Source organism: Ornithorhynchus anatinus, chromosome 9 (genome assembly GCF_004115215.2).
Source record: "Ornithorhynchus anatinus isolate Pmale09 chromosome 9, mOrnAna1.pri.v4, whole genome shotgun sequence".
NCBI classification, from domain to species: domain Eukaryota; kingdom Metazoa; phylum Chordata; class Mammalia; order Monotremata; family Ornithorhynchidae; genus Ornithorhynchus; species Ornithorhynchus anatinus.
Window position 1 is genome coordinate 33936946 of NC_041736.1, and position 12526 is coordinate 33949471.

General features: G+C 43.6%; 1 protein-coding gene and 1 non-coding gene across 4 annotated transcripts in view; both read left to right on the forward strand.

Moving 5' to 3' along the window:
* The window catches only part of KLHL29 (kelch like family member 29), a 525589-nt gene that overhangs the window by 450337 nt on the left and 62726 nt on the right, over positions 1 to 12526 (forward strand). The window lies entirely within an intron of this gene.
* LOC114814461 lies at positions 904 to 1042 on the forward strand. Its single transcript, XR_003762254.1, has one exon. It is a non-coding gene; the product is annotated as a small nucleolar RNA SNORA7 (small nucleolar RNA).

The window sequence follows — 12526 nt, forward strand, 5'->3', positions numbered from 1 at the left end:
GCCTTCCTCTCTTTCTCTCCCATCTTCTATCTCGTGCCCTTCCTTCCCCTCTCTTCTTTCCCCTGTAGTCTCTGGTGATCTGCTCATTTCTCTGAGACAGCAGCTGTTCCCGTCCACGAATTGCTGTCCGGCAATAAGTTGAGCATTATAAGTTGAGCATTCTCCGCTCCAGGGAGGAGAAGCAGCGAGAGAGACTGGAGTCTTGACAAGTTCACCTCTAAGGCAGACTGGATGTCTGTATAGTTCTAGGCAAGCCCGGGTGGCAAATGGCGAGCAACTGGGAGGTGGCCTAGAGTGCAAAGCTTCAGCTGACTGGGCCCTCACTTGTCGAGTCCTGTGTTGGAAGGGTGGCCAGTTGAGACGGCTCCTTGCCTCAAGCTGACTGAGAGATAAATCCATCTCAACTCACAGGCCAAACAGGTCAAACTGGAAGGGAGGAGATGCTGACTGGTGTCCAAAAATCAGACTTGTGGTTCAGAGCAATTACAGAATGGAAATGCCTCACACACTGCAGTTCTAACCTCCTCCTCTCCTCAGCAGTTAATCTATTAACCATGATTTGACACGTGTTCTCATTTTCTCCCCCCAGAACACTACAAATCTTCCCAACTGCTTCTGTGACTTGGTTGGGAGTCAGGTGACTGCCTGTCACTTGGGCTGTGCCTTGAGCGATCTGGCCCCCTGATTTACATTTCCCATCTCGCCCACACTGGGCCTGGGTCAGTGTTCAAGATTTTAGATTTGGGATTTAGGATTACCTAGCTGGGGGAAAGGAATAGTGGAAAGGTGGAATAGTTTATGAACAGAAGGCCAGGAGTGGAAGAAAAAAATACAGAAAGTACTAAAAAAAAAAAAATAGACATCTCTAGATCAACCTCCGTAGCAATGGAGTGGTAGTGATGACCCCTCTCAGGGTCGTACCTGGAGAGTTTCCAGTACTCTACCAGTCTTGACTACGGGAGGGAGAGTCAAGCAGAGGCCTATCCATTCCATTCCTAGCTTGGGCAGTGGCTAGTGAGTGGAAGGCAATCCTGCTACATGTCAAAATTCACCTGTGCTGGGCAACAGCTGCAAGAGAGAGAGTCAAGAGGGTAATTCAAGTTTACTGCACAGAAGGAGGTGGTGGTAAACCCCTCGCATATTTTTTTACCAGGAAATACTACCAGAATGATTGCAGATGGAGGTGGGAGGTTCTAGGGAGATGTGTCCGTAGTGGCGCTAGGGGTCGGAGATGACTCGAAAGCATAAGACAAGATAGTGATGACTTAAAAATTAGCTATAGCCAGTCCCAAACTTAAAATCACTGTCTGGATCAGTCAATGAATGGCATTTATTGAGCCCTTACTGTGTGCAGAGCACTGTACTAAGCACTTGGGTGAGTACCATATAACAGAATTAGTGAATGCATTCCCTGCCCATAATGATGGGAAACATCATTTAGTTCCTCATTGGCATCCATCATTGGCAGAATACTGAATGCTTTATTAGGCACCAGAAGCCCCAAGGCTCTCAATGCCCTTTCCAGACAGACAGTGAACTCCTTAGCAGACCTTCAAAATACACCACATTTGAGAAGGAGGGAAGCCACTAGGAAAGCCAGGCCTCCCAGCCTTCCAATATTTGAGGGAAATGGAGGAAATTTAGGAACTCGAGAACCATAGTGGCCTAGTGGATAGAGCATAGGCCTGGATTCTAATCCTGGCTCTGCCACTTGAATCAATTAATCTTATTTACTGAGCGGCTTACTGAGCGCAGAACACTGTACCAAGTGCTTGGCAGAATGCGAAACAACATTACAGACCTATTCCCTTCCTACAGCGAGCTTTCAGTCCAGAGGATTTGTTTGCTGTGCAGTCTTAGACAAGTCACTTGACTTCTCCGTGCCTTAGTTACCTCATCAATCAATCGCATTGATTGAGTGCTTACTGTGTGCAGAACATTGTACTAAAAGCTTGCAAGAGAACAATATAACATAATTGGTAAGCACATTCCCAGTCCACAGCAAGCTTGCAGTATAGAGGATGAGCTTACATCTGTAAAATAGGGATTAAGATTGTGAGTCCCACTTGAGATGTGGACTTTGTCCAACCTGATTAGTTTGTATCTACCTCAGTGCTTAATACAGTGCCTGACACATAGTAAGCGCTTACAAATACCATTAAAAAAAACCTCAGAAAAACCCAAATAATAAGTAAGAGGTGTGCTTAGAAGGAAAGGGGATTTTTATTAATGTTCAGAGCTGTAAAACCTACTGAGGATCCCTTGAAGATAGTGTGTGGGAGAGAGAGAATGAAAGAATATTTTGTATTTGGAAGAGTAAGCACCTTCTGCTCCTTCTTTTGAATACACAGAAGAAGCAGTCTAATTTTTTTTTGCCTTCTCAACCCTCTAAAGCCCTATGGCTTGAAGCACATTTTGTTTTACACAGCTGCCTACTTTGTTGTGCACAAGTCAATAAAGCTTGTTGGAAACTCTGGCACCTATTGATGCCAAGGCAGTGCTTATCAGGCTTCACTTATGCTTCTTTGCAAGATCCTGAGAGGGACTCCCTGCATCCTCCAGGCAAAGGAAGGGACCCTCCCTCTCCAAAATCAGGAACTTTGACCCTCCCAATGGTAGTCATCTCTTGAGTCTACCTTTAGCATGTGTCTTCATTCTCTAATTCTTTTGGTGAGACACCAAGCAATTTTATAGTGCAGGATGTGCTCTCAGCTTCTGTGGGCTACATTTTCTCACACCGATCCTGCTCCAATTCCTGAAATATTTGTAGAGAATTTAGATGTATTCCGATATTTCAATGTAATAGGCAGCCCAGAAGAGCACACAATCTTCTTCTTCCTGATCTTTTTTTTCTTTAATCATTTTTTTTTCTATGTCCACTCTCTTGGCCTTCTATTCCTGCTGTTGCTGTTGGTTTGTGGTTTTTGATGGATCGTCTGGATCGAGAGTGAGGTTCTACATTACATTGTTTTGTTTCCCAAATGTTGCTGTTACTGTAGGATCACATTGTCACTCCCATGCTTTTTCATCCCTTTCCTCTCTTTTGTGAATTAGAAGGAAAGGACCTGGTAAAAAAGAGTGGGTGTTCATTTCTTGGGAATGCTGGAAGAAAGTAGGGATGTGCCAATTAATGTTTTTGAAATGAACAAAAATAATGTTGAAAAAGAAGTATTGCTAGCTTTTTTCCCCCAAGCTCTCTGTTTCATAATAACAATAATAAATAATTATGGTACTTGTTAAGTGTGTACTATGTGCCGAGCACTTTCTAAGCACTGGGGTAGGTACAAGTTAATCAGGTTGGACACAGTCCCTGTCCCACATGGGGCTCACACTCTTATTCCCCATTTTATAGATGAGGTAACTGAGGCTGAGAGAAGTGAAGTGATTTGCCCAAAGTCAAAGAGCAGACATTTTGGGGGAGGCGGGATTGAAACCCAAGTCCTTCCGATTCCTAGACCCGTGTTCTACAGTATATTATTGCGTACATGCTCTCTAGACCGTAAACGCTTTGCGGGCAGGGGAATTGCTTACCAACTCTGCTATATTGTATTCTCCCAAGCACTTAATACAGTGCACCCAGTATGTACTCAGTAAATGCAACTGGTTGATCGATTATTGCTTTGTGAATTTCTTCTATTTCCATTATATCAATGGCTGACCCCTTTACAGCTATATATAGACTCCAGAAACTTATTAAAAATAGCCTAATGCTATTCTACATGGGCCTGAACATCTATTATTATGTTTATTTTGCACATGGCTTGTTTGCGTGTACCTGCATTATGTATCTTTCATAGGGGAAGGTGTATACATAAGTGAATCAGGCCATGTGTTTACTCCTTCACTCAATCAGTGGCATTTATTGAGCGCTTACTGCAAGCTGAGCACTATGCTGAGGCTTCGAAGGGTACAATGTAACAGACTTGGTACACAAAGAGACTAAAGATGCTGATAAATAGAAGTTGAGCACCTTTTACTAAATATTTGGAAAAGAACTGTAGAAGGTAGATGTCAACCCTCTGTTTCATTTGTCAAAATGAACAGGTCCCTGGTTTTCAGAATGTCTCATCTCTTCCAAATTTGACATCACCTGAGAAAGGAAGATAGAGAAGGTATCTGCTTGCTCACTTCATCTTTTGCTTGAGGTGTAAAGTTCTGAAAGCTCATTCTCCCCAGTAAATAAATGAATCAGCCCAAATTGTAGAGACCCAAAGGGAAGTTTTAATGAGCCCATAACAAACAGATGTTTGAGCCCTTTTGAGAAGGTGCCTGGAGCTCTTTACTTTGGGAATCAAAGCAATTTGACAAAGATAAAAGCAGATCCACTAGCAAAGGAAGAACTTTGTCTTTTATTCTAATCTCACTTTCCTGCAGCTTTTAGAGTCACCAACAGTGGCCAGGGAACAAGGCCATTCCACTTCCTTTGTTTGTATTTGGTGGGGTGCTGTGATTGTGTTTCTGTTTTTGCATTTTAAAATAGCATGTAAATATCAGTTTTAAATACCACCCTGTGGAAGGAAACCTGGACTGTGAACTCACCTTTTGTAGGTTTAACTGGCTTTGAATTCTTAGGCTTAGAGGCCTGATGCCACAGTCTACTGAGAGATCTCGAGCAAGTCACTTGACTTCTCTGTGCCTCAGTTCCCTCATCTGCAAAACAGGGATTCAATACCTGTTCTCCCTCCTACTTAGATTGTGAGCCCCATATGGAACCTGATTATCTGCTCTCAAACAAAATGATTTTTCACATAAAGCTGAAATGATTTGCCTGCATCAACTTAAATATGTGCTACATCCACGAATTGTAAAAGTCATTCAAAGGGGTCTGGGCTGTTGGCGAAACACACTCCTTCTCAGCCCACCTCGACCATGCTACAGTTTCTAAACAGTGCTCTTTCCCCATGGACATTTTGCTCTAATTTGGATCTCCTCCACCCCCTCATCTCTGACTATATATCTGAATCTGCTTTTCTTCCATTCTAGTTTCTCTCTCTCTTATTTGGCTCTATTTTGTTCCCATCCTTTCCCTTCCATTTTCTCTTTACCTCCTCTCCCTCCTTTTTTGGAGCCTTTTTCCCCATGCTCCTGCCTCTCCCCCCTCTCCTGCAGGTCAATTCAAGTTGACCCTCAGAAAGAAACTCACCATGCCCTTCTACTCTATCACCCCATCATCACTTGCTACAAAGCCTGGCCTTTGACCATCTGCATTGTATTTGGGTTTCTTCCAGTCAGTTCAACCCAGTCCTTCCATAGATAGTCATAAAAAGGCAGAAAAGAGCTTCCCACTTTTTTAAATGTATTTTTTATTTTTAATGGTACTTGTTTAATGCTTACTATGTGCCAGACACTGTTCTAAATGTTGGGTAGATCCAAGGTAATCAGATTGGACACAGTTCGTGACCCACATGGGGTCTTAATCCTATTTTACAGATAGGGGAACTGAATCATAGAGAAATGAAGTAACTTGTTCAAGGTCACCGAGCAGACAAGTGGCAGAGCCGGGATTGGAACCCAAGTCCTTCTGATTCCCAGGCCCGTGCTCTATCCATTAGGCCAAGCGACTTCTCTCAGGAGTGGCTGCCCCTTGGCATTGCTCCTCTCCATAGGCATTAGGGAAAATGGGGGAGTCATGGGAAAAACTCAGAACAAGCTTGGGACCTACGTCCATTTCCTTCAATAGGGTATAACTTCTTTTGAAGGGGGACACCCATACCAATGCAGAAATCTGGGCTGCGAGACGAGTCTATATTTAGCTCTATCTGTCCTGTATTCCATTTACACTTAGTAAAGAATATGCCAAAGTAAGATGTGGAAATTGGAGTATCTGTAAGCTCGCTGTGGGCAGGGAACATGCCTACCCACTCCGTTATATCGTACAGTCCCAAGTGCTTAGTAGTGCTATGCACACAGTAAGCACTCAATAAATAGGACTGATGGATTGCAGTCCTGTGACTGGTGATATTGCTTTAAGGCTGAAAAGGGTTCTTCCCAAACCATGACTGCTTTTTCTGATCACATTAGCAGGAGACAGTTGGTGTGGAGAGCACCAGCCCAAATGTTCCCAGTTTGAAATGTGCCATTTGCACAAAACTTTCACCATCTTTAATGTTTATTCCTTGCAGATGGATCTGTTTGAAACACTTCCCATTTGTTGGTGACCTCCTTTATGACTCCTTGCCAGTAAACAGAAGGGTGCAGAGGTAACTTTAGGTGGTTTTCACACCGGCTGGGGCAGGTAGCTACTCTCTCTTAAAGAAAAGCAGCTGTATTTCTCTGTTCTTGGACAAGAAGCAGCATGACCTAGTGGATAGAGCACAGGCCTGGGAGTCAGAAAGGCCTGGGTTCTAATTCCACTTGTCTGCTGTGTGACCTTGGGCAAGTCACTTCACTTCTCTGGGCCTCACTTCCTTCGTCTGTAAAATGAGGATTAAAACTGTGAGTCCCATGGACCAATTTATCCAAACTGATTAGCTTGAATCTACCTCAGTGTTCAGTACAGTGCTTGACATATAGCAAGCGCTTAACAAATACCATAAAACAATATTTGTCAGCTGTAGTAATATTGCAAAGCAACTAAGTAAAGCACACTGTATGTCAGCAGTCAGCTCTTCTCCCAACCCACTCAGGATAGCTGTAGAATCCACCCCTTACTGAGCTGTACCTGTAGAGTCCGAGAGCTGCCGGGAAGCTCAAAACCCTTCCCTATAACATTTTTATTTGAGCACTTCCCATAAAGGTGTTTTTTCAGAGAACATCTTGATAAAAACTATACAGCAAAGATGCATTTTCAAGGGAAGAGGTACAAAACAAACTTAAGTCCACATTCAGTGTGAAACACAGCCCCAAATGTTTGTCTGGAAGCATAAGATACCAGGAAATGCATTTCAAGGGCAAGTTAATAAGAAGGTGGCATTATTCCAGTGAACCTGTGTGTGTGTGTGTGTGTGTGTGTGTGTGTGTGTGTTTCCACATAGTTTAACAGCCTATGCTCCTTGTAATCTTCCTAATTTGGAAGGCAAAGATTTTTCCTGGGCAATATTGGCCCCTCTGTAAGGTTAGTAATGTTTTTGCTTTCTGTGTTGGTTCTCCTGATGAAAGGGAGCATTTCTCTCTCTTTTTTTTTTTAAGGTTGACAGCATTTTTAAATTATCATTTAAATACCCTAATTGTGCTTCCCTGGGCTTTTCCACTGATGCCATACCAGTTGATAACACTTGTCAAAGGCCCAAAACCAAGACCTTTTGCTGACCTAATGATTCTGACCAAGTTGAAAAGTGTTTGGTTTGTTTCTTGATTTTTTCAGCTCTAAAGGCTATGCTCTCCCTTTGAGATGTCCACAGGGCTTTGTCACTCTCAGTAGTAGTAATAGCATTTCTTACTGTGTGCAGAGCACTATACTAAGCACTGGGAAAGAGTTTACCACTGAGAACAAGACATGGATCCTGTCCTTCAAGGGGCTCACTTAGGATCGAAGGGCTTCGAGATTCTTTCCACTAGGAATTATATGATTTGCAGACCACCTAGAAGAATTCTCTGACACCTATGATAAAATCCATCCATCAAAGGTATTTGCTGAACACTTACTGCATGAAGAGCACTGTTCTAAGCACTTGGGAAAGTACAATAAAGTCCACACCTCAAGGAGCTTCCAACCTAGTGAGGAGATAGTGTAGAGAATCAGTGTGCCTAGTGGATAGAGCACAGGCCTGGGAGTCAGAAGGGACCTGGGTACTAATCCCAGCTCCACCATTTGGCTGCTGTGTGACCTTGGGTAAGTCACTTCATTTCTCTGTGTCTCGATTACCTCATCTGTAAAATGGGGATTAAGATTGTTACCCCATGTGAGACATGAGCTGGCTCCAACCTGCTTAGCTTGTATCGACTGCAGTAGTTAGTACAGTGTCTGGCACATAGTAAGCACTTAATAAATACCATGAAAAAAGTGTAATGGTATAAAAAAGTTCTCAGAGTTTGCTTAATAGACTTCTTGTGACTTTTTCCAAGATAAATTTCTTTTCAAAGTTCTGTTCATTTTTAAACCACTTCTTCATTTTAATTAATTTCTACATCAAGGTGGACCAGATTGCTTCCTTCAGGAGGTCTGATAGGGTCTGAAAGACCTTTATCATTCATTCCACGTTAATCTTCAGAAGCCCAACTTCTTTTTCCCCCAGGCAGCGGGGAGTTTTATTGATTCACTGCCTCAGTGTGAAGTGTTTGACCTTTACAATATCAGCAATGATGAGGATACCCAAAAAAGTGACATCATTTTTGCTTAAACTTTGCAGTTCAAAAGGCAAATAGTAAATGGGGCAAAGCACTGGGGGTTAATAACAATAATAATTATGGTGTTTGTCAAGTGCTTACTTTGTGCCAAGCACTGTTCTAAGCAAAGGCCATATAGATGTTTAACAAAGATTGCTTTATTATCCCACCACCAACCCCTTGGGCCTGAAACCCCCTCCCATCTTCATATCCTACAGTCCACCACTCTCTTCACCTTCAGAACCCTCCTAAAATTCCTGCTTTTAGTCTGTAAGCTCATAGTGGGCAGGGAATGTGTCTGTTGTTGTGTTATACTCTCCCAAGCGCTTAGTATAGTGCCCTGCACACAGTAAGCACTAAATAAATGTGATTGATCAATCTCCTCCAAGAGGCCTTCCCAGATTGTCCTTTATTTCCCATAACTGCCCTCCCTTTCGATTATGCACTTGGCTGTGTTCCTCTTCAGTGCTGTGATACTTTCCCCAGCCCCATAATATTTACATTAACATTCTTATACTTATTCTTATTTCCCCTAGCCCTACTCTACTTTAATATCCATCTCCTCCTGTAGACTGTAAGCTTTTCGCAGGCAGAGATCACATCTACCTACCCTGATGAATTATACTTTCCCAAGTCCCTAGTACAGTGCTCTGCTAGCAGATAGCTCTCAATAAAATACCACTGATTGATTGATATAGACCCAGTGCTAAATATAACCCTGGGTGAATGAAATGAGAGCTGCTTAGAAGGCCAAGTTACATTTAATGTGGATAATAGGCAAAAACATTAGGTGTTTTCTAGAATACTAGAATGCTGTTTTAGAATACAGTCTAGAATACTGTTCAACAATCTGCTGGTGAGATGATTAAATGATAAAATAATACAGATACTCATGTTTGCAGACTATATTAACTAGGAAATGGGGAGTTCCTTGTGGTATTTGGCCTGAAGTGTTTTGAGAGAGAGAATATTATATATTATATATATACACCGAGAGAGAAAGAGAGTGATGGGTGAACTGTATGCAAGATTTTTGTAAAATTCTATCAAAGAATTACATCCCATTGTGGGAGGCAGTTACTCAGAAAATTCTACTGTGAGTTCCTAATGGTTCCTACATATATGCATTGAATGATGATCTTTTCAAAGGGAAACAGGGATAAAATGGCATATACTGCTACATTGATGAACTCCTTTCTTCTCTTCATATTAACCACCCTGATTCTTCTCTCCCCATGCTTTATTGTTCGAGCTTTCTCCAGTCTCCATTTCCTGCTGCTGCTGCTTGGATCCAAAAGAAAAGCAGTGACGATGTGGCAGTGCCTTCTCTCTAGATGCATTTCCTTGGAGATTTGGGGTGATTAGGGATTCCTGGGAGAAAGCGAGGAAAAGAGTACTGAGGGTCAAGAGGACCAGAACAGGAAGATGATTTCCCCTCCCACCCACCCACTTCCTCCTCCAGAGGGAGAGGCCACCCATTCTCAGCTTCATCGTCACTTGCTCTGGAATCACTTGGCCTTTCCACACCCATAATGGTGGTTCCTTATCTCCTCCTTTTCCTAATTAGCCATTACTTGGAGGACGAGGTCTGACTGTTCAACTCCAAAGGGACAACCATGGAGAAATGGGTTCAACCTGCAACATGGAGAAGAAAGGCTGCAGAGGGGAAATAATTTTCTGACCGAAATATTTACCTAGAGAGGCTGTGGAGGCATTGTCTTAGATGGATTCTGAAGCCGTCTGCCATTTGTGGATAAGGGATGTTCTCGCAGAAGGGAAGGGAGTGAATAGGAGACCTCCCAAGTCCCCTGGCATTTCTGAATTCTATGAACAGGAATGTAGTGGTGGATAAATAAGTGTTGTAAACAAGGGTATCGTGATAATAATAATTGTGATATTTGTTAAGCATTTACTTTGTGCTAAGCACTGTACTTAGCACTGGGGTAGACACTAGCTAATAAGGTTGGACAAAGTCCCTGTCCCACATGGGGCTCACAATCTCAATCCCCATTTTACAGATGAAGGTAACTGAGGCACAGAGAAGTGAAGTGGGATTAGAACCCAGGTCTTTCGGACTTCCAGGCCCTTGCTCTATCCACTAGGCCTTGCTGCTTCATCAGAAGGGGGTGGAACATGCATAATGGGGGCCAACAGGGGAATGGGTACCCACATTCCAAACAATTTGGAGAAGTGGAATCTTAGAAATGCCCATAGTACTAGCAAAATCAAAGGGTGGATAGGAGAGGAAGGGTTGTGAGATGACAGCACTAAAGCAGAGCCACGCTGCTGTGAGTGTCCCCATTGGAGGCCCAGAACCTCTGATACCCAGAGGATCAGTGCCAGACTGAGCTCCCAGAATACTGGGAAAATCCAGGCCTGAAGAGGGCCAGAGTGATGCCCACCAAGTGAACTGCCACTGTGGAGGGCTTAGTCCCAAATGGTTTCTGGACTACCTGACCCTATATGGTTCATCACTTCTGCCACTCCCACATTACAGGGAAGTGGCATGGCATAGTGGATAGAGCACAGGACTGGGAGTCAGAAGGTCATGGGTTCTAATCCCGACTCTGCCACCCGTCTGCTGGGTGACGATGGGCAAGTCGTTTCACTTCTCTGTGCCTCCGTTACCTCATCTGTAAAATGGGGATTGAGACTGTGAGCCCCACATGGGACAGGGACTGTGTCCGACTTGATTTGCTTATATCCACCCCAGTACTTAGTACAGTGCCTGGCACATAGTAAGCGCTTAACAAATACTATCATAATTATTATCTGAGGAAGTGGCTTTTCCACTTCTTCACCAGTCCACCTGGGAGAAGAAAAAAGATACAAGATTTTCTTCTCCAATTCTGGTTTAGGCAGCATCGGTAATCTCTTTTGCTCTAAATTATTCCCATAATCAATGGCTCTTGCCATTGATTAAGCTCCTCGGTATTTAAATCTATCGCACCAGCGGCCGATTGCTCGATGTATAACAAAGCATTAGAGATTATCGCTTAATTATGCTGGGGATAACATGCTGGAGACCTCGCTAACTCTGTGTTTCTCTCTGCTAACCTTCTAAGCTTATTGGTGCTTTCCCTCCATCTGGACTGTTCAGCCAGCTCCCGGGCTCCAAATAGCCATGACCTCCTGCTTTGTCCTGGACTTGCCAAGAAGAATAAAAGCCTATAGCGCGGGCAAGAGGAGTGAAAGGTGGAAAGAGCCAACAGCATCCCATGCCATGGCCGGGGAGGGTGGAATGTTACAGTGGGGGATATCTGTTCTTCTTTAATCGATGCACAGGATTTCCTCAACGAGATCAGCCAGAACGGCTCGCGTGGATGAAAACCGAGTGGACCTCTTCGTTCTCATAACCACAGACAGGCTTGTGACTCTATGTATCTCTCTTCCCCCTCTCCCCCACCCCCGAAGGGGTCAAGGCCAGGAGAGTCCGTCGAGAGGAAGCAGGGGGAAAAGGGCTTCCGTCTCCTATCCTATTTTGTCATCTGCCGGGAGGAGCCACAGCTAGGAACCTTCCCCAGTAATAAGTTTGTTGGGTCCTCACCAGTTGCCTGAGCTGCCTGTTTGCTGGCCCAAGGCCACAAAGCAAAGTAGAGAATGATCTTCATCGAGAAGTGAACCAAAATGGAAAGAGCCAGGCCTGGATTATTATTAGTACTATGATGTTATCATTGTGGTTACTGATTCAGCCAATTGGAGACCGAAGTCTTCCTTAAGATAGAGCCGAATTGTTTCAATCTGTTTGGAGTTTGCTCTGTGAATTTTAACTGACATTTCCCCCCACCCCACCCCACTCTCTATTCCCGAATTTATTTTTTTATTTCTCTCGTTTTGTTTGTCTTTCAGGTCCATCACTAACTTTGCAGCTTCCCCGCTTTAAGGAACTGGACCCTTTCTCCTGTGGTCCTTTTTTTTTTTTTTTTATAACAAACACAGTAAATATACACATATTTGTTCACCAAGTTCCACAAGCATTCATTCACACCTCAGACGCAGGCGATACTTTGACTCCCCAAGTTGTTTAGCCCTTTATTCCGGAAATACCCTAGGCCACGACCAGGAGAGTCGTAGAGGATGGCTGCTGGCTTCCTGTGGCAGAGCTGGTTGTGTTCCCTTCCCTTCTTGGCTCTAACCATTTCGTCTGTCAACCTCGTCCCGTCTTCCGTTTTTCAAAGCAATGTCATGAAGAGCTTCCATACAGTGCCTAAAAGGGAGCAATACATTTTTAGGAAAAAATGTAATTTTCCTTCTATTAGAA